Raw genomic sequence first — 21,179 nt, forward strand, 5'->3', positions numbered from 1 at the left:
CAGGAATAAAGACACCACTGATTCAAAAGGCCAATGCCAGAGGACGAGTGGCTGGATCAGTTTGCTGGCATTCAGCCACAGAGGAAATACAAAGGGATCCTTCCAGACAAAACAAAGAGCATGAGTACGCAGCTGACATCCCCCTTCACTTTGACCCTTTACAAAATACTGTCTACAGATCAGTCAGGGAACAGAAATAAATTACCTACCTTCATTTGCTGCATTTTCTGTCTAAATGCATATATGGACATTTAAGTCCCCGGCTTAAAACACTTCAAAGCCAACAACCAAAGCCCTTTACAGTGGTACTCTCTTCACTGGTCTTGTCTCCTAACAGTCTCTGCTTCTCACTTTACACTTCAACCACACAGAACCTGCTGTTCTGCAAATACATGTTGTATTGCTTGCCATTGCTCTAGTCTCACACCTTTCACTGGCTAACCCTATCTATCCTGAAGTGACATTTCATTCAGGAGTCTCTTCCACCAGTCTTCCCTGACCTGCCAACTAAGTTCAACTCTTGTTTTAACCTCTTACTCTCTCTATATATATATCCCTACTACTGCTGCATTGTTTCATAAACATCTACCTAGACATTCATCTCCTGCATGTGAGCACTCTGTGGACAGAGAGTATATCTTAATTCATCTTTTTATCCTCATCATCTTCATGATAGCTTGCACATAACATGAACTCAAAAATATTTTCTAAGTAAGGAATTGACATGTGTTTACACTGAGAGCCAAGCCTCCCCACCCCCCAGGAAATGCACAAGAAGCAAAAAAGCAATGTGGCAGGTAAGAGAAAGTGCAGACCCAAACAAATAAAAGACAGATTCATGGTCACTGAATGAGTGACACCAACATCATGCAGAAATGCAGGATGGACTCAGAGTGCCTGATGAGTGGGATGTGTCAGAGAGAACTGCAAGGAAGCACTTCTCTGCAAGGGTGTGTCCATGCGTTTTATTGCCCTGAATACCCTTTGTGAAATGTGTCCCCCTTTCAGCCACTAGTCTACTCTGTCGGCTATTAGCTGCCTTCCAAGGAAATCTTAGGCTGAGAAACAAAGATGCTATTTATTAATTGATCAGTTATGGACACATAGCTGATGAAAGGGGATAGTCATTGTGGCATGAGGAGTGATATCAACCATCATAAGAAAAAAAGGAAGTTGGCTTGAATGATTAGCTCAGTCATTTAAGAGCTCGTCCTGAAACAACAAGGTTGCAGATTCAATCCCCAGTTAGGTCACACACAGGAAGTAGCCAATGAGTGCACTATTGAGTGGAACAACAAATGAATGCTTCCTTTCCCCCTTGTCTTTCTCTCCATTCTTCTCTCTGAAAATAAAAAAGATATTAAGCCCTGGCCAGACAGCTCAGTTGGTTGGAGTGTCATCCCAAAGTATGGAGGTTGCCAGTTCAATTCTCTGAGTGGGCACATACAGGAGCAGATCTAAGTTCCTGTCTCCCTTTCTCCCTGCCTCTCTCAAAAAAAGAAAGAAAAAGAGAGAGAAAGATGAAAAAAGGAAGGAAGGAAGGAAGGAAGGAAGGAAGGAAGGAAGGAAGGAAGGAAGGAAGGAAGGAAGGAAGGAAGGAAGGAAAAAAAAAGAAGAAAACCAGTCATTGACACTATCATTTCTCCACTAAATCTTTTAAAGAAGAAGTGAGCTAGGAAGTCTTAGAAACCAAAGTCTCTCTATCTGCACAATAGGTATAACAATGACCAGAAAATTGTTTTTATGAGACCCCCTAGAACATGTCTGTTGAATGTGGGTGTGAGGAGAAAAGTAGAAATAATTTCTACAGTGGAATCTCCACTGCAGTATTCATTTTATGTGAAGTGCCTCTTTTATTTAATCCCTGGTATTATTCCAGTGTATGCTTTGTAGCAAATACCCTTAAGAAGAAAGGCTCAAATTCAGAAGTAAATTACACTCACAGACTGTGCCTTAGAATGTACATCAGTTTTATTGGCAAAACCAGACGGAGAAGCTAGATGGTCCCACTGGGAAAAAAACCAAATCAGATTTTGAAAAGACTAGCTTCTTTTTTATTTTGCTTCCTGGCAAAAAAGGAAAGCAAAAATTAAATGGCTCTACATGTGATTTTTGTGCTCTGCAACAGCCCAGCGCTAGTCAGCTGTGCCGACACTTTTATCCATTATTGATGGTGTCTTAAGGAAAAAGCTCAAGATGAAACAAACACCCCTATTTGCATCAAGTAATGTTAATATTTATCCACAGCTCCCCTCTCTGTTTAGCTCTGAAAAACAGCTACTTGTTTCCTTCAGACTAGACCCTTATATATAAGGTTTGCTCAGAAATGCAGCTCTGCCACACTATTCTAGATGATCAAGGGATGATCAAGTAAAAGACATACAGAAACAGAGCTACATCCCAAAACAGAAATTATGCCTGACCTGTGGTGGCACAGTGGATAAAGCATCGACCTGGAATGCTGAGGTCACCGGTTCAAAACCCTGGGCTTGCCTGGTCAAGGCACATATGGGAGTTGATGCTTCCTGCTCCTTCCTCCCCCTTCTCTCTTCTCTCTCTCTCTCTCTCTCCTCTCTAAAAATTAATTTAAAAAAAATTTTTTTAAAGAAATTACATTTGTTTCGCCTCATTCTGCCTAACAGAGGAATCTGCCGGATGGTACATTGAGATCTTCACACAGGGCAAAATGGATATGTGAACAAAACAAGAGTTTGGATGTTCCTGCCCCCTCTCTCCTGTTTCCACAGCCCTGTATGCTCTCTGCTATGCTCTGGATGGGACATGTGTGTGACAGAAAGCCACAGGTTTAGCTAAGACCCCTGAATGCCATCATTAAGCCCAGGGACAAGATCAGGGAAGAAACCACAAGAAATATCAGAAGTAGAAGGCAGGCTCACCTGAAATGGGACATGGAGGAAAAGGTCAGTACAAAAACAAAGTGGTATATCTTGAAATTCTCACACAAAAATTGAGGTGCCATGGCTTTCCTTGAATTGACCACACAGAGCAGTGTCTGGGCTGGACAAGTAGGCAGGAGCACAGGGCTCGTGTTTATCCATAAAGATAAGGAGCCACATCCTTGTCCCTTGGTGCCACTCCACTGTTGTAAGACTGGGGGAGATCTTCAAGCTACTCTTCCTCAAGATATTTCTATGGTATTAGTTTAACAGTTTGAGCACAAGGTACAGAATCTATTCCTTTCCAAACTTCATACCAACAACTAAGACAGGTAGCAGACATTCATTCCTTGGAATCATTAGTTTTTAAAGAATAAGGATATTAAAAGATACACACACACACTCACACATACACACACACGTGCACATACCTTTGAAGCTTCAACCAAATATGCACATATTTACATTCCAAAAATTATCCACAATCTATTCATAACAATACTTCGAACTTCAGAAAACTTCAAGTGTCCAGAATCCAGGTACAGTTAAGAAGCTAAAGGAACTGGTTCTTGAGTGACCAAGAAAATAAACTCTAATATATGGTTCCTGAGTTCACCACATGCCCTTGGAATTCTAAGGATCCAGTCCATGGAATAAGAGACCTGTGGGCCTTGGGGATGGGGAGCAAAACTCCCTCCCTGAAAGCTCTGGGTGCAGGTGAAGTAAGAGAACCTGCACACCAAGAAGCAAGCAATAAGTCAGAAGTGAGGGTACACACATCCTCAATCAGAAGTTCAGTTCTCCAAAGAAGACATAAAAGTAGCCAGCAGACCCTAGCTGGGTGCTTGATGGATAAAGCATTGCCCTGGTGCACCGAGGTTGCAGGTTAGATCTCCGGTCAGTGCCCCTACAAGAGACAGTCAATGAGGGCACAAGTCAATTAAACAGCTAGGTGGAACAATGAGTTGATGCTTCTCTCTCTCTTCCCAATCCCTCCCTCTCTCTCAAATCAATGCAAAAAAATTTTTAAATGGTCAACAGGTGTATGAAAATATGTACTTCACTAATTATCAGGTAAATGCAAATAAAAACCACAATGAAACATCACCTTATGTTTGTTAGATGGACTATTACTTTTCAAAATAAATAAATAAACAAGGCCCTGCCGGGTAGCTCAGTTGGTTAGAGCACCATCCCCATTCACCAAGATTTTAGGTTTAATTCCCACTCAGGGAACAAACAAGAATCAACCAAGTAATGTACAAGTAAAGTAGAACAATAAAGCAATCTCTCTCTCTGTCTCTCTCTCTCTCAAACCCATAAATAAATTTCTAAAATATTACAAAAAAAAGAGTTCAAAAAATAAACAAGTGTTGTGAGGATATGGATGAGTGCGGTCCTTCATATACTGCTGGTGGTAATGTAAGGCGGTTCAGTTGTTATAGAAAACAGTATAGACATTCCTCAGAAAGTTAAAATTATAATTACTGTATGACTTAACAATCCCAATTCTGGGTATTTATCTAAAAGAATTTAAGTCAGGATCTCAAAGAGACATTTGCACCCCCATGTCTATTGCAGCGTTGTTCACAATAGTCAATGTGGAAACAAGTTCAATGTTCATTGACAGAGAGATACCAAGGACAAATAAGCAATAAAATGTTGTCACCACTGTCATTATTGTGGCAATGGCTGTCATGGCTGTTGTTGCAGTTGTTTTGACATCCTGGAAAAAAAGATTCTTCACCTATTATTGAAAAGTTTGCAGTTTGGAGAACGTGAATTGGTGGGAATGGTGGATAACACAGTCAAGGGAAACAGCAGCAGGAGGCAGGAGGAAACAGGGACAGGCTACTAACCTGCATGGCCCCTAGGACCTGGCCAGGTAGCTCACCAAGGCTGCAGTTGGAGGGAAGTGGTATGGGAGAGAAAGGTGATGTTTTAGTCCTATTGGGCTGCTCTAATAAAAACAGCACAGACTGGGTGGCTTACAAGTAATAGACCCTTATTTCTCAGGGTTTTGGAGGCCAAGGCACTAACACATTCACTGTCAAGTGAAGGCTTCCTGGTTCACAGATGGCCATATTCTCATTGTGCCCTCACATGACAGAAGGGGAAGGTAGCTCTATGGGGTCTCTATTCTAAGGACACTAACCCTATCCTAAAGGCCCCACCCTTAGGACTTCGTGTAAACCTAATTACCTCCCAGAGTCTTCACCTCCCAAAATCATCACACTGAGAATTAAGTTTTAGCATGGGGCCTCCGACAGGTCACATTTTTGCTTTAGAAACATTGCTCCTCAGGGTGAGTCATCAGGGGCCTTGTCATTATTCGCATTTTAGAGAAGACTGCCCCAAAAATATAATGCAGGCATGCATGTAATTTTCAATTTTTTGGTAGTTACATTAAAAAAAATAATGTAAAAAGAAACAGGTAAAATTACTTCAATAATATCTTTTATTTAACCTAGTTGCTAGGTCCTAGCTTATCTCAAGTAGTATCAATGATAAATATAAAAAATTGTTCCTGAGATATTATACTTTTGTTTTCTAGACTGTCTTCAAAATCTGGTGTTTATTTTACACTTAAAAAATGTCTCAATTCTGACTAGTCACAACTTAAGTTGATAGCTAATGGCTACTACGTTGGACAATGCAACTTAAAAATAAGAATTATTGTAGAGAAAACAACTGTTGTTCGGCACTTTGCATGATTAGTGCATGAGCACATGGCAGAAAGCCACGTGTGTGTAGCCTATATGAGGCTACGAGTACTTTCACTAGGGGCAAATTGCTTGCCCACCATTGAGAAGGGTGGTTTTTCTGTTTACTCACCTACCACTGCAAGAATCCAATAAACAAGAATATCCCAATGTCTTTCAAATCCACAGTTCTTCTTTTGGTGTGCCTGAATCCAGTGTGAACCTGCCTGGTCTCAACCACTGGCATTACCATTATCCTTAGGTTTAAACAAGCATTTTTGGGGATAGCCTCCATTGGGTTAAAAAGGCTTTGAAAAGTCATGATGAGTTCTGTGAGAGACAGGGAAACCAGCCCACTTCACCAAGAAACCTCCCTCAGTCAAAACAGAATGGCATTCTTTGGTGCTTTAGAGAATGCAAGAGTCTAGGTAATAAAATTGGGTTGAAATAATGTTGAAGGGACTTTAGAGAACTCTCTGGGTCTCTCTTCCACCTGGGATCTCCATCAGGAAGGCACCAAGGCCCTAAACTCCCTGCCTGTTCCTTGATGTTCCAGGAACAGAATCAATCTTCTTGCCAGAGAAGCACTCAGTGGAGTACTCTTGTTCCTTGAGGGAACAGAACCCATTTTTCATCAGAACCCTGGGAGTACCTTAAATCTGCCCTACCTCCTTGGAAATCACACGACCGCATTCTGCAAGTAGTGAGCACACCACTGTGCATTTAGAACCCTTGTTCCTTTCCATTGACTCATAAGAGGCACTCAGTGAGTCCTGGGTTTTCATACCTGCACTCTAAGTAAGGAGGTCCTCAGAGTCTCACTATAAAAATAATGTAAATGTGATCACTTTAATATGGATCCAGAGCTGCCATCCCAGAGGAACTATCCTGCACATCTTGTGTCTCAACCCTTTGGAATGTTACAACAGGGCAAAGTAACCTTTGAACTGGACCTACATTAACCTTGTGTCAAAAAAAACACACAAAAAAACTGTTGACAAAAATAACAAGAAAGCAGTTATTATGATGACTGGACTGTTGACTACTAGACTGAAAATTAAAAACATTGTTTAGAATTAGAATCACCATGTTATGTTATCTGCACTGATAGAAATGTCCTCTTTCTACTGGTATAACTGTTTCCCTCTCTTTCTTACAAATTCCCATTGTCTTTGTCCCCTAATCGGAATCAGAATACTATTTAATACTATTTGAGCTTCTGCCTGAATCAGTGCTTAACAAATAGCCATTCTTAGTAATCTCAAATAAATGTGAGTTGCCTCTCACCTTAAAAGACCTTTTTATCTTACTTATTAAATAATTAATTAATTTGTTTATTTATTTAAGAGAGATAGGAAGGGAGAGGGAGGAGGGGAGAGATGAGAAGCATCAAATCATAGTTGTGTCACTTTAGTTGTTCATTGATTGTTTCTCATGTGTTTCTTGACAAAGTAGGGGGGGGGAGCTGAGCCAGTGACCCCTTGTTCAAGCCAGCAATCTTGGACTCAAGCCAGTGACCATGGGATCATGTTGATGATCCCACACTCAATCTGGAGCCCCCACCTTCAAGCTGATGAGCCTGTGCTCAAGTCAGTGACTTCAGGGTTTCAAACAGGGGCCCTTAGCATCCAGTACCAAAGCTCATGTGCCACCACCAGTCTGACAAGGCCATGTTATTTTTAAGTGAACATATATGAAAACTGCTAAGGGACCTAGAGTGGCCTCACCTTCATGGTCAAGCACCCCAGAATTAAGTATGGCACCTACAGAGCCTAGTTTGGTCACAGCTTCCATAGAGTGTCTCCCTGGCTATGAAGCCCTCTTGGCTTCACAGACCTCACTCATAGTTTAGTAGCAATCAAATGCACTTATCCAAAACCCGCTGGAAGGCTTTTTCCTCAGGGGAGAGTTTTTTGTTTTGTTTTGTTGGTGTTTTTCCTTCAAAAGAGGCATTTTTACCTCAAGGTGGGGCTTGTTTGAGGTTATGGCATTTGGAGACATATCTCAAAAGCAAAGGGAGGATGTTTCCAGATAGGTAAGTAAGTACTCATTTAGCTGCACTTCTTCTATAAAATGCATTCTTTAATTGATAAATGGAAGTTCTTAAAGAACAACATAAATTCTGGCCACCTGAGCATATGCTTTAAAATTTCTTACTCTTTGTAATAATTAACACCTGAAAAGATATTTCAAAGAACCTAATAACTCTATGTTCAAAATGTGGCAAAGTTAGAAGTGTAATAGGATATTCTGAGCCTTAGTAGCTTTCAGGGTCTCTACTGATAACCAGAAATGTAAACTCAACCCACAGCGAAAAGGGGACAGCCTCTTTAGAAAACACAAGCAGCTGAACTGTCTCCCTTGCCTATGCAGCCCCCAACCTATCTCCTCAAACATTATTTTGTTGCAGAAAATCTCACCTGATAAAACAGACCAAGCAGCACTCTGGGTGGCAGAGAGAACCAGTTTACTACACTAGCAGGACAAGACAGGTTAACACCCAAAGGTCTGGACCCAGAGCTTACAGAGTCTGGGGTTTTTATAGGTTCTTTGCAGGGACCTGAGTAAGCAGGTTAATGGTCATAAGTTGTGGGGACTCTCTGGTCCTAACTGTCATGTGACCACAAGCAAGAAGCAGGGGGTTCAGAAGCTAAAAAAACAGCAGGAAACAGGGAGTGTAGAAACACCTCACAAAGCAGTTATTGAGCCTGCTGTCAGTAAGGAGTTAAAATTTTTCATACCATTTCCCCCCTTTGATGCCCTGTTATATCTATAGGGCAGGGGTCGGGAACCATGGCTCACGAGCCAGATGTGGCTCTTCTGACGGCTGCATCTGGCTCACAGACAAATCTTTAATAAAAAATAATAATAACATTAAAAATATAAAACATTCTCATATATTACAATCCATTCATTTCCTACCACTCACGTTTATGGTTGCAGGAGGCTGGAGCCAATCACAGCTATCCTCTGGGACAACACCAAATTTTTATTGGATAATGCATAATGTACATGAGTCATTGTATAGCTCTCATGGAATTACATTTTAAAATATGTGGCATTCATGGCTCTCTCAGCCAAAAAGGTTCCCAACCCCTGCTATAGGACATCATAATAAAGATGTGGTATGGAGGGCCTGTTGGTATGTTCCCTTTGGAGCCAGAACCTCAAGAGTGTCCGTGTATCAGGATGGGCTGTCTAGGTGTCCTTTGTAGAGTCATCTAGATGGGCCTTTCTTAACTCTTGAGTGATGGACCCATGGGACCATTCCTGTGACTTTAAGAGCAGTTGGGGTGATAAGTATCACTATATGGGGCCCAATCCAAATGGGTTGTAAAGGTTCCTTTTTCCAGTCTTTAACCCATACTTGGTCCCCTGGTTGATGGGGGTGTGCTGGATTCCTTAGTGGTATGGGAGCTCGTGCTGACACAGACTGGCTAATTTGAACTAAAGTTTTCCTTCGAGCCTGTAATTGAGTTGCTAGATCTGTTTCTCCTAACTGCCTGATATCCCCCTTGAACTTGCTGATAATGGATTTCAAAGGGCGAATATCCTGAAAAGGTTTTCAAAGGGCGAATATCCTGTGGGTCCTGGAGTGCAACACACCTGCTAAAGGGAGTAAGTCTACCCAGAAGACTGGAGTCTTTTTGCAGAGTTTGGCTAAGGTGGTTTTGAGGGTCCAGTTCATGCGTTCTACTTTCCTTGAGCTTTGGGGCCTGTATGCCCTATGGAGCTTCCATTTTATCTGTAGAATGCTTTCCAGAGTTTGTATTACTTTGGCAACAAAGGCCAGTTTATTGTCATTGTGGATGGTGAGGGGAAGTTTGAACCAAGGAATGATTTCTCGATGGAACACTCGGGCTACCTTACGGGCTTTTTCATTTCTTGTGGGAGCAGCCTCTACCCACCCAGAGTATGTGCATATTATGACAAATAGATATCTGTAGCTTTTGCTCTGCTTTAATTCAGTAAAGTCTGTTTCTAGATCTTCAAAGGAGTAGGTCCCTACTTGTTGGATTCCAGGTGCCTGGACAGGCCTCTGAGGAAGGTTGTTCTTGGCGCAGGTGACATATCAGTTGCTTATGATTGTGCAGACTCCTGGGAGTTCTGTTATATAGTAATATCTTTCTAGGAGTGTCCTCAATGCTGTCCAGCCAAGGTGGGTCAACTGGTGGTATCAGTCTGCAACCAGGAGGGCTAGGTTTTCTTCGGTGTGAAAAGTCTTTGGTCCAGGAGCTGCTACCAGCCTTCATGGGTTTCACAGGCACCTTCCTCTTGCTCCCATCTGTTCTTCTTTGGGGTGTACTCGAGTTTATTTGGCCATGGTGTTCCAGCTAGGCATATAGCCCCCGGTGGGGGTTTTTTATCTCCCCTTAGTGCTGCTGCTTTTGCCTCTTGGTCTTCCAGTTGATTTCCTTCCACCCACACTGACAGGAATACCTCCCAGAAGTCTGCTGGATTCTTTTCAGCTCTTTCTTTTGTGTGTAGTTCCATTCATTGTTGTGGGATAGTATGACCTACAGGATTAAACTCTCTTCAGTCCTTTCAATGTCAGGCTGGCAGACCCCCCTTTGTCAAAGGTTATCTGGTTCCTGAGTTTGGTCAAGAGGTCTCTCCCTAGTAGAGAGATGGAGCATCCTAGCAGATAGAGAAGTTTATGGATGACCTAGTGGCCCCCCAATTGGCAGGTTCACAACTGACATAATGGTTGAGGCTCAGCTTGTGCTCCTATAGCTCCAATGATGGTAGCTTCTCTCTCACTGAAAGGTGTCACCAGGGTTGTGACTACTGAATATTCCACTCCAATGTTGACCATGCAAGTTATTGGTTGGTCCCCCACTTTCATCTTGACCTTGGGCTCTCCGGGGCTAAGCTGTAAGGAGCCTGGTCTTTCCTATTCTATTTATGTTAGCCTGACGAAATGCTTCGCCTTTGGCTCCTGCTGATTTTTCTCTTGCCCTGATGACTCTGCTGTGAGCCCTCACTTGGGCATTCATTTCTCCAGTGTCCCAATTCCTTGCAGTTGGCACATTTGTCAGGTCAGAGAGAGGGTCGCTGCTGTCTTCCCCCTTTCTGAGGTGGTCCTGATCGCTGACTGGGATCAGGTTGTCCCAGTGCAGCAGCAAGGAGGGTGACCTTCTGCTTCCTTCATTTGTCAACTTCCTTCTGTGCTTGGAGGTCATGATTCAAAAAGACCTTCATGGCAATTTCTAGGAGCTGGTGGCACTCATCCTGGTGAAGCCTTCTAGTTTCTCGAGCTTTCTGCAAATGTTCAGGGAAGATCAGGCAATGAATGCTGCATTTACCATTCGCAGATTTTCAGGGGACTCAGGATCAAAGGGGGTATAGAGGTGAAATGCCTTGCAGAGTCACTCATAGAAGTCACTTGGTGATTTGTTTGACTTCTGGGTGACTGTGGAGGTGTTTGATGTGTTGGTGGAATTCTTAGCTCCTTCACGTACCCCTCTCAATAAAGCTTCTTTTGTACCACTGAAGGGAGGCCCTGCTGATGTTGGTGTTGAGTCTGGAGTGGCCTCTCTTGCCCATCCTGCCACATCCATCGCTTGTTGTGTCTGTTTATATATGTGTATGTATGTTCACTTCCAGAAGAAATTTAAAAATTGGTTTACAAAAAAAGTTCTGTTTAATTGGCTTAAAAAAATTAAATCTTATATAAATTAAAGAGTATAACAGAAATTAAATCAAATGCTTTTCAGTATTATCTGATATGGGAAAATATTTAATATTAAAAATGACAAGTTTGGTTTAATTAAAAGACATGTTTTTACATTTATTAACATTTCCTGGCCAGGTGGCTCAGTAAATAAAATAGATAAAGCATCAACTTGGCATGCCAGAGGTCATTGGTTTGACCCCTGGTCAGGGCACATACAAGAAGCAATTAATGAATGCACAACTAAATGGAAAAACTAAGTAAAACAATGAGTTGATGCTTTTCTCTCTCTCTCTCTCTTCCCTCCTCTCTTAAATCAATAAAAAAAATTAATTATTAACATTTAATATATTTTTATTTCATCTGATTTTACAAAATATTAGTTTAGTTATCTCCAGAGGCAGATTAAGGTTGGTTGAGGCCCCAGGCCCTCAACTTCTGAAGGGCCCCTCAAAAAAAAAAAGAGAGGATGATGACGTCAGAGTAATGGCGGAGTAGGAAGCGATACCAATAAATCTCCCCCAAAACTCAACAAGATCTTCAACCAGAAACAGAAAAACCTATACTTGGAGCTTCCAGATTCTTCGCAATACACCCAAAGGTATGATTGAGTGAAAAATTGGCTAAATATATAACCAAACCCCGAAGGAAATAGGGAGTAAGAAATGCTCCGCCTTCCTCACTAACCTAAACAGGATGGCTTTCTCTGGTAACTGTGAATATAGAAACTGAGGCGGGCAAAGGGGGTGAATAGATCCAGGCCGCCGCAGCAAAAACAGCCGAACCAGGCTGTGGCTCAGAGATCCAAGCCCAGGAAAATCTGATCCTGTGGCAACCCGGGCAATACAAGCTAACACTCGCGCCAAACCCAAACAAAGAAAGACAAGCGGAGCGGCCATTTTACCCGGTCTCCTGGTCGGTGCGCAGTTAGTGGAAGAGAGATTTCTTCCTAAGCCGCGGAAGTGGGTGCCCGTGTTGCCCCATGGAGAGGCAGGGTCAGAGGCCTTTCTGTGGGCTGAGGGCAGAGTCTCTGGGCAGCCCCAGCGCCCTGGGAAAGCCACGCACGGGAGGGAGTGAGAACTAATCCCAACGGTGGAGATTTTCCGTGCTGGAGGCTGTTTCACTCAGAGGGAACCGCGGCCGGCCTCATATCCTGGTTTGCGCGCGCAGATAAGGAGTGAGCGATTCCTCCGAGTGCCTCGGCAGTGCGCGCTCGTGTTATCGCACAGAGGGGCAGAGTCAGGGGCCTTTGTGTGGGCCAAAGCGGAATCTCGGGCCGCCCCAGCGCCTTGCAAAAGCCGCACACGGGGACGGAGCGAGACTCAATTCCAACGCTGCAACTTTTCCCTGCGGTTGGGGGTTTCACTCAGAGTGTGAGACTGCTGGCCGGATATCCTGGTTGCAGACAGTGAGTGAGAGATTCCTCCAAGCGCCCCGGAAGTGGGCGCCCGCTTGTGTTACCGGATAGAGTGGCAGAGCCAGAGGTCTTCAAGTGGGCGGAAAGCCCGCCTGATTATGCTAGCAGCTCTGACTGACTGAGCCTTACCCAGAGCCCTGTGCTGAGTGGAAATAGAGTGGGAGTTGCCAGCAATTTGAGCCTCTTACTATCCAGGCAGAGGCAGCAGCAACCCCATACCTGGACTATCAGGCTACTAATTGAGGAAGGAAAGACTAGGAGAAAGGCTCCAGGAACACGGACTCTCTCACTGTCGGAGCCTATAAATGCTAATGAGCCTCGACTCCCAACGAGAATAAAGCACAATACATGACATTGCCATAGAGACTTATCAACTGCAAACCTCTACCTGAGCGTGCCAAAGGGGCAGAACCCGGGGTACAGAGTCACTGACCAGGAAGAGGGAGAGAAAAGAAAAAGCAAGAAGATAACCTCTCAAAATCAAGAATAATCTGCAGACTTTATAACCTATCCCATTTTATTATATTTGTTCGTTTGTTTCTCTTATCTTCATTCTTGAGACTTTTTTTTCCTCCTCCAATTTGGTCGATTAACTCTCTGCTGGTCTTACTCTCTCCTCTCCTTGAACTACACTACCCATAAGTGTTACATCTCCCATTATCATTTCTCTTCTCTTCCTTTCTCTCTATGAGGGTTGCACTCCAAAACCCTTAACTCTCTCTCTCTCTCTCTCCTTTCTTTTTTCTTCTTTTAGTGGTTCCCTCTTTTTTTCTCTCTCTCTCTTTCTTTTCTCCCTCTATATTAGTTTCTTCCTTTCTCCTTTACATCTCCTCTCATTCAAACCTCAATAACAAACAAATTATCTTATCTGGGACTCAAACCTATGTTTGTGGCATTTTGGGGGGTTTTTACTTCACCTTTTTAACTCACTAGCAGTGCTCCCATCCCTGGCTCTCCATATTATCTAGTTCTTGTTCCACTAAATACAATAGTAAGTTTTTAATTTGTCCCCCCATTTTTCCATTTTCCTCTTATTCCTCTCATCATAACTCTTAGAAAACCAACACCTAAAAGCAAATCATTTTATTCTTGACCCAAATTTTTTCCTTATTTGCTTTTTGTGGGTCCATACGCTCTTTTTTTTTTCTTTTTTCTTTTTTTTTTTTTTTTCCTTTTTTTTTTTTTTTTTCTTTCTCTCTTTTTTACCCCTTTATTACTTTTCCCCAATTCAGGCCCTCCATCACAGGCATTGTTTGTTATAACTCACAGTCCACCACAAGATTTTCTCAAGAAAGAGGGGAGAGGAGAGGAGAGGAAAAAAAGAGGGGGGGAATAATTTCCTTTTTTAAAAAATTTTTATTTTATTTTATTTTTCTTTATTTCATTATTAATTTTTTTTAAAAAAAACAACTCTTTTCGATTTGTTATTTTTTATTTTTTTTAACTTTTTATTCTTTATTAAATCTCATTAATACTATCAACAAAACCACTCTCAGATGCCATTAAGGAAGAGAAAATAGAATATCATGGATACAAAAGAAAGAGAGGTAACACAGCTAGATGAGGAAAAATCTATGGAGAAAAAATTTAATATATTGGAAACCTTGGAGCTAAATGACAGAGAATTCAAGATAGAAATCCTAAAAATCCTCCGAGATATACAAGAAAACACAGAAAGGCAATATAGGGAGATCAGAAAACAACTCCATGAACACAAAGAATATATGTCCAAGGAAATTGAAACTATAAAAACAAATCAAACAGAGATGAAAAACTCAATTCACGAGCTGAAAAACGAAGTAACAAGCTTAGCTAATAGAACAGGTCAGATAGAAGAGAGGATTAGTGAAATAGAAGACAAGCAACTTGAGGCACAACAGAGAGAAGAAGAAAGAGACTCAAAAATTAAAAAAAATGAGATAGCCCTACAAGAATTATCTGACTCCATCAAAAAGAATAACATAAGAATAATAGGTATATCAGAGGGAGAAGAGAGAGAAAATGGAATGGAGAACATACTTAAACAAATAATTGATGAGAACTTCCCAAGCCTGTGGAAAGAACTAAAGCCTCAAGTTCAAGAAGCAAACAGAACTCCAAGTTTTCTTAACCCCAACAAACCTACTCCAAGGCATATTATAATGAAATTGACACAAACCAACAGCAAAGAAAAAATTCTCAAGGCAGCCAGGGAAAAGAAGAATACAACATATAAAGGAAGGCCCATTAGATTATCATCAGATTTCTCAGCAGAAACTCTACAAGCTAGAAGAGAGTGGACCCCAATATTTAAAGTCCTGAAAGAGAGGAACTTTCAGCCACGAATACTATACCCATCAAAGCTATCCTTCAAATACGAAGGAGAAATAAAAACATTCACAGATACAGAAAAGATGAGGGAATTTATCATCAGAAAACCCCCACTCCAGGAATTACTAAAGGGGGTTCTCCAATCAGATACAAAGAACAAAAAAAAAACAGAGCCACAAGTAAAAGCTCCAAGAAGAACACAATAAAACCAAATTTAAACTGTGACAACAACAAAAAGAAAGAGGGGGAGAAGACGGAGATTAACAGTAGCAAAGGACGATGGAGTGCAAAAGTACTCACAAAATAGTTCGCTACAATGAACAGGGTAGGGACCCTTTTCATTACTCAAAGGTAAACACCATTGAAAAAACCACCACAGAAGCACATGAGATAAAAAAGATAGCAACAGAGGAAAGATGTATGGAATACAACCAAATAAAAACAAAAGATAGAAAAACGAAAGAGAAGGATCAAACAAGACACGAAACTAACAGAAAGCAAGATATAAAATGGCAATAGGGAACTCACAAGTATCAATAATTACACTAAATGTAAATGGATTAAACTCACCAATAAAAAGGCACAGAGTAGCAGAATGGATTAAAAAAGAAAATCCAACTGTATGCTGCCTACAGGAAACTCATCTAAGTAACAAGGATAAAAACAAATTCAAAGTGAAAGGCTGGAAAACAATACTCCAAGCAAATAACATCCAAAAAAAAGCAGGTGTAGCAATACTCATATCGGATAATGCTGACTACAAGACAGGAAAAGTACTTAGAGACAAAAATGGCCATTTCATAATGGCTAAGGGGACACTGAATCAAGAAGACATAACAATTCTTAATATATATGCACCAAACCAAGGAGCACCAAAATATATAAGACAGCTACTTATTGATCTTAAAACAAAAACTGACAAAAATACAATCATACTTGGAGACCTCAATACACCGCTGACGGCTCTAGATCGGTCATCCAAACAGAGAATCAACAAAGACATAGTGGCCTTAAACAAAACACTAGAGCACCTGGATATGATAGACATCTACAGGACATTTCATCCCAAAGTGACTGAGTATACATTTTTCTCCAGTGTACATGGATCATTCTCAAGAATTGACCATATGTTGGGCCACAAAAACAATATCAGCAAATTCAGAAAAATTGAAGTTGTACCAAGCATATTTTCTGATCATAAAGCCTTGAAACTAGAATTCAACTGCAAAAAAGAGGAAAAAAATCCCACAAAAATGTGGAAACTAAACAACATACTTTTAAAAAATGAATGGGTCAAAGAAGAAATAGGTGCAGAGATCAAAAGATATATACAGACTAATGAAAATGACAATACGACATATCAGAATCTATGGGATGCAGCAAAAGCAGTGATAAGAGGGAAGTTCATATCGCTTCAGGCATATATGAACAAACAAGAGAGAGCCCAAGTGAACCACTTAACTTCCCACCTTAAGGAACTAGAAAAAGAAGAACAAAGACAACCCAAAACCAGCCGAAGAAAGGAGATAATAAAAATCAGAGCAGAAATAAATAAATTAGAGAACAGAAAAACTATAGAAAAAATTAATAGAACAAGGAGCTGGTTCTTTGAAAAGATCAACAAAATTGACAAACCCTTGGCAAGACTTACCAAGGAAAAAAGAGAAAGAACTCATATAAACAAAATACAAAATGAAAGAGGAGAAATCACCACGGACACCGTAGATATACAAAGAATTATTGTAGAATACTATGAAAAACTTTATGCCACTAAATTCAACAACCTAGAAGAAATGGATAAATTCCTAGAACAATACAACCTTCCTAGACTGAGTCAAGAAGAAGCAGAAAGCCTAAACAGACCTATCAGTAGAGAAGAAATAGAAAAAACCATTAAAAACCTCCCCAAAAATAAAAGTCCAGGCCCTGACGGCTATACCAGCGAATTTTATCAAATATTCAAAGAAGACTTGGTTCCTATTCTACTCAAAGTCTTCCAAAAAATTGAAGAAGAAGCAATACTTCCAAACACATTTTATGAGGCCAACATAACCCTCATACCAAAACCAGGCAAGAATGGCACAAAAAAAGAAAACTACAGACCAATATCTCTAATGAATACAGATGCTAAAATACTAAACAAAATACTAGCAAATCGAATACAACAACATATTAAAAAAATAATACATCATGATCAAGTGGGATTCATCCCAGAATCTCAAGGATGGTTCAACATACGTAAAACGGTTAATGTAATACACCATATCAACAAAACAAAGAACAAAAACCACATGATCTTATCAATAGACGCAGAAAAGGCTTTCGATAAAATACAACACAATTTTATGTTTAAGACTCTCAACAAAATGGATATAGAAGGAAAATATCTCAACATGATAAAGGCCATATATGATAAACCATCAGCTAACATCATATTAAATGGCACTAAACTGAAGGCTTTCCCCCTTAAATCAGGAACAAGACAGGGTTGTCCACTCTCTCCACTCTTATTTAATGTGGTACTAGAGGTTCTAGCCAGAGCAATCAGACAAGACAAAGAAATAAAAAGCATCCATATCGGAAAAGAAGAAGTAAAGCTATCACTTTTTGCAGATGATATGATCCTATACATCGAAAACCCCAAAGAATCCACAAAAAGACTACTAGAAACAATAAGCCAATACAGTAAGGTCGCAGGATACAAAATTAACATACAGAAGTCAATAGCCTTTCTATATGCCAACAATGAAACAACTGAGAAGGAACTCAAAAGAATAATCCCCTTCACGATTGCAACAAAAAAAATAAGATACTTAGGAATAAACATAACAAAGAATGTAAAGGACTTATATAATGAAAACTATAAACCATTGTTAAGGGAAATCGAGAAAGATATAATGAGATGGAAGAATATACCTTGTTCTTGGCTAGGAAGAATAAATATAATCAAGATGGCTATATTACCCAAAGCAATATACAAATTTAATGCAATTCCCATCAAAATTCCAATGACATTTTTTAAAGAAATAGAGCAAAAAATCATCAGATTTATATGGAACTATAAAAAACCCCGAATAGCCAAAGCAATCCTAAAGAAAAAGAATGAAGCTGGGGGCATAACAATACCTGACTTCAAACTCTATTATAGGGCCACGACAATCAAAACAGCATGGTATTGGCAGAAAAATAGACACTTAGACCAATGGAACAGAATAGAAAGTCCAGAAATAAAACCACATATATATAGTCAAATAATTTTTGATAAAGGGGCCAACAACACACAATGGAGAAAAGAAAGCCTCTTCAATAAATGGTGCTGGGAAAACTGGAAAGCCACATGCAAAAGAATGAAACTGGACTACAGTCTCTCCCCCTGTACAAAAATTAACTCAAAATGGATCAAAGATCTAAACATAAAGACCTGAAACAATTAAGTACATAGAAGAAGACATAGGTACTCAACTCATGGACCTGGGTTTTAAAGAGCATTTTATGAATTTGACTCCAATGGCAAGAGAAGTGAAGGCAAAAATTAATGAATGGGACTACATCAGACTAAGAAGTTTTTGCTCAGCAAGGGAAACTGATAACAAAATAAACAGACAGCCAACTAAATGGGAAATGATATTTTCAAACAACAGCTCAGATAAGGGCCTAATATCCAAAATATACAAAGAACTCATAAAACTCAACAACAAACAAACAAACAATCCAATAAAAAAATGGGAAGAGGATATGAATAGACACTTCTCCCAGGAAGAAATACAAATGGCCAACAGATATATGAAAAGATGCTCATCTTCTTTAGCTATTAGAGAAATGCAAATCAAAACGGCAATGAGATACCACCTCACACCTGTTCGATTAGCTGTTATTAGCAAGTCAGGTAATAGCAAATGTTGGAGAGGCTGTGGAGAAAAAGGAACCCTCATACACTGTTGGTGGGAATGTAAAGTAGTACAACCATTATGGAAGAAAGTATGGTGGTTCCTCAAAAAACTGAAAATAGAACTACCTTATGACCCAGCAAGCCCTCTACTGGGTATATATCCCCAAAACTCAGAAACATTGATACGTAAAGACACATGCAGCCCCATGTTTATTGCAGCATTGTTCACAGTGGCCAGGACATGGAAACAACCAAAAAGCCCATCAATAGATGACTGGATAAAGAAGATGTGGCACATATACACTATGGAATACTACTCAGCCATAAGAAATGATGACATCGGAACATTTACAGCAAAATGGTGGGATCTTTATAACATGATACGAAGCGAAATAAGTAAATCAGAAAAAAACAGGAACTGTATTATTCCATACGTAGGTGGGACATAATAGTGAAACTAAGAGACATTGATAAGAGTGTGGTGGTTACGGGGGGGAGGGGGGAATGGGAGAGGGATAGGGGGTGGGAGGGGCACAAAGAAAACAAGATAGAAGGTGACAGAGGACAATCTGACTTTGGGTGGTGGGTATGCAACATAATTGAAAGACAAGATAACCTGGAGTTGTTATCTTTGAATATATGTATCCTGATTTATTGATGTCACCCCATTAAAAAAATAAAATTATAAAATAAAAAAAATAAAAAAAAGAGAGAGACAAGGCAAATAAAACACATTAACCACATTTTTAAATAAATGAAAAAAATACTATGTACTATTATGTTAAAATTGCACATATGAAACCAAACTTGGTGTCATTAGAAAAAAGTGTAAAGTTAGAATTTTGTGGGGCCCTTCAGAAGTTGAGAACCAGGGCTCATGCCCGGTGCACCTGCCGTTAAAACCACCTCTGTTTATTGCTGTTACAGGGTTTGTTAACAAGAAAATAGCTTAGGATAATAATTAACTTTGTCTAATGCCTCAATGTTTTCATAGTCTAAATATGATTATTGATAATTAATAAATGAAGTAGATATGGGTACTTAAAAATAATTTGCCAAAGACTTTTGGTAACTTTAAAGCTAAGAATTTTTCCCTGGTCAGGTAGCTCAGCTGCTGTCCCAACATGCCAACATTGCAGGTTTGATCCCCAGTCACATACAAGAGTCAACCAATGATGCATAAATAAGTGAAATTGATGCCAGCAGAAAAGGTATTCTTTCATAGAGTCATGGGAAAGCATTCCAGGGACCCATGTATGAGGGGATGAGGCTTCTTGGTGAGATTATTTGGGGTTGAAGTGAAAAACTGTCCACAGGTTCCCAATGCCTCATTTCCACCCATCTAGTCAAGGAAACAATCTAATCTTGTCTTCATCAGGGCCAATACAGAGACCAGTGTCCAAAAATTCTGTGCTGCGATTCAGTCCATATCAAAGCTTAGTCCAGCCCAGTCTTTGTCCTTGCCCAGCTAGCATAGTCTGTGTTCCAGACTCTAGCCAGCGCTGTATTGCTATATCCAGATTCACACCGGGAACCTAATTTAGGAGTCCGTGTGTCTGCCAGCCCACAGGCAGCTGCCAGCCCCCCAGGCTCCTTGAGCTGCATGGCTATTGGGAGAACTCACATACCAATGGGGTAAGCACATTACCAAATTAGAGAGAGGAGAGAGAGATCTCCTTTGGTTAATATTATCTCTCACTGGGGAGGACTAGGCAGTTTAATCTAACCAGTCAACTTCGCAACCTTTCACAGACTGTGCTGGATCGTCCCCCTAATCCAGCCATTTCCTAGACCTTCCAGGGTTCTGTACCCCTAGCCAATCTGATCCTTTTCCCAGGCTAGACTGACAGGCCATGTGGCCGCCATCTTTGTTCCTAGTGTGCTGCCTCAAAGTAGAAGTTCCTCCCCTCCCCCTGTGCTATCTTGACTCCTACTGCACATGCATCCAGCAGAAGAATTTCTGCTGTTGCTATTCCTCTGGTTGAAGCCTGAAGAGATTGAAAATCTGGTCCTTCCTCCCTTCAAGAATAGGGAAAAGTGTTAATCCCCTCAGCATGACAAGGCTGTACTCTCCTGGGATGTCTAAAACTGTAATTTCTTAGTGAAGCAAGCAGGTTTTTAATGTCTGATTTTCTTTGCTTTCTTCTCTTATTAACATCTAGCTACCCACACTGACAGAACAACAAATTGATGTTTCCCTCTTTGTCTCCTTCTCTTGCTCTTTAAAATTAATAAATAAATAAAAAATTTTAAAGCTAAGAATTTTACTAAATTAAAGTATAAAAACTTA

This window comes from Saccopteryx bilineata, chromosome 5 (genome assembly GCF_036850765.1).
Source record: "Saccopteryx bilineata isolate mSacBil1 chromosome 5, mSacBil1_pri_phased_curated, whole genome shotgun sequence".
Taxonomy (NCBI): Eukaryota; Metazoa; Chordata; class Mammalia; order Chiroptera; family Emballonuridae; genus Saccopteryx; species Saccopteryx bilineata.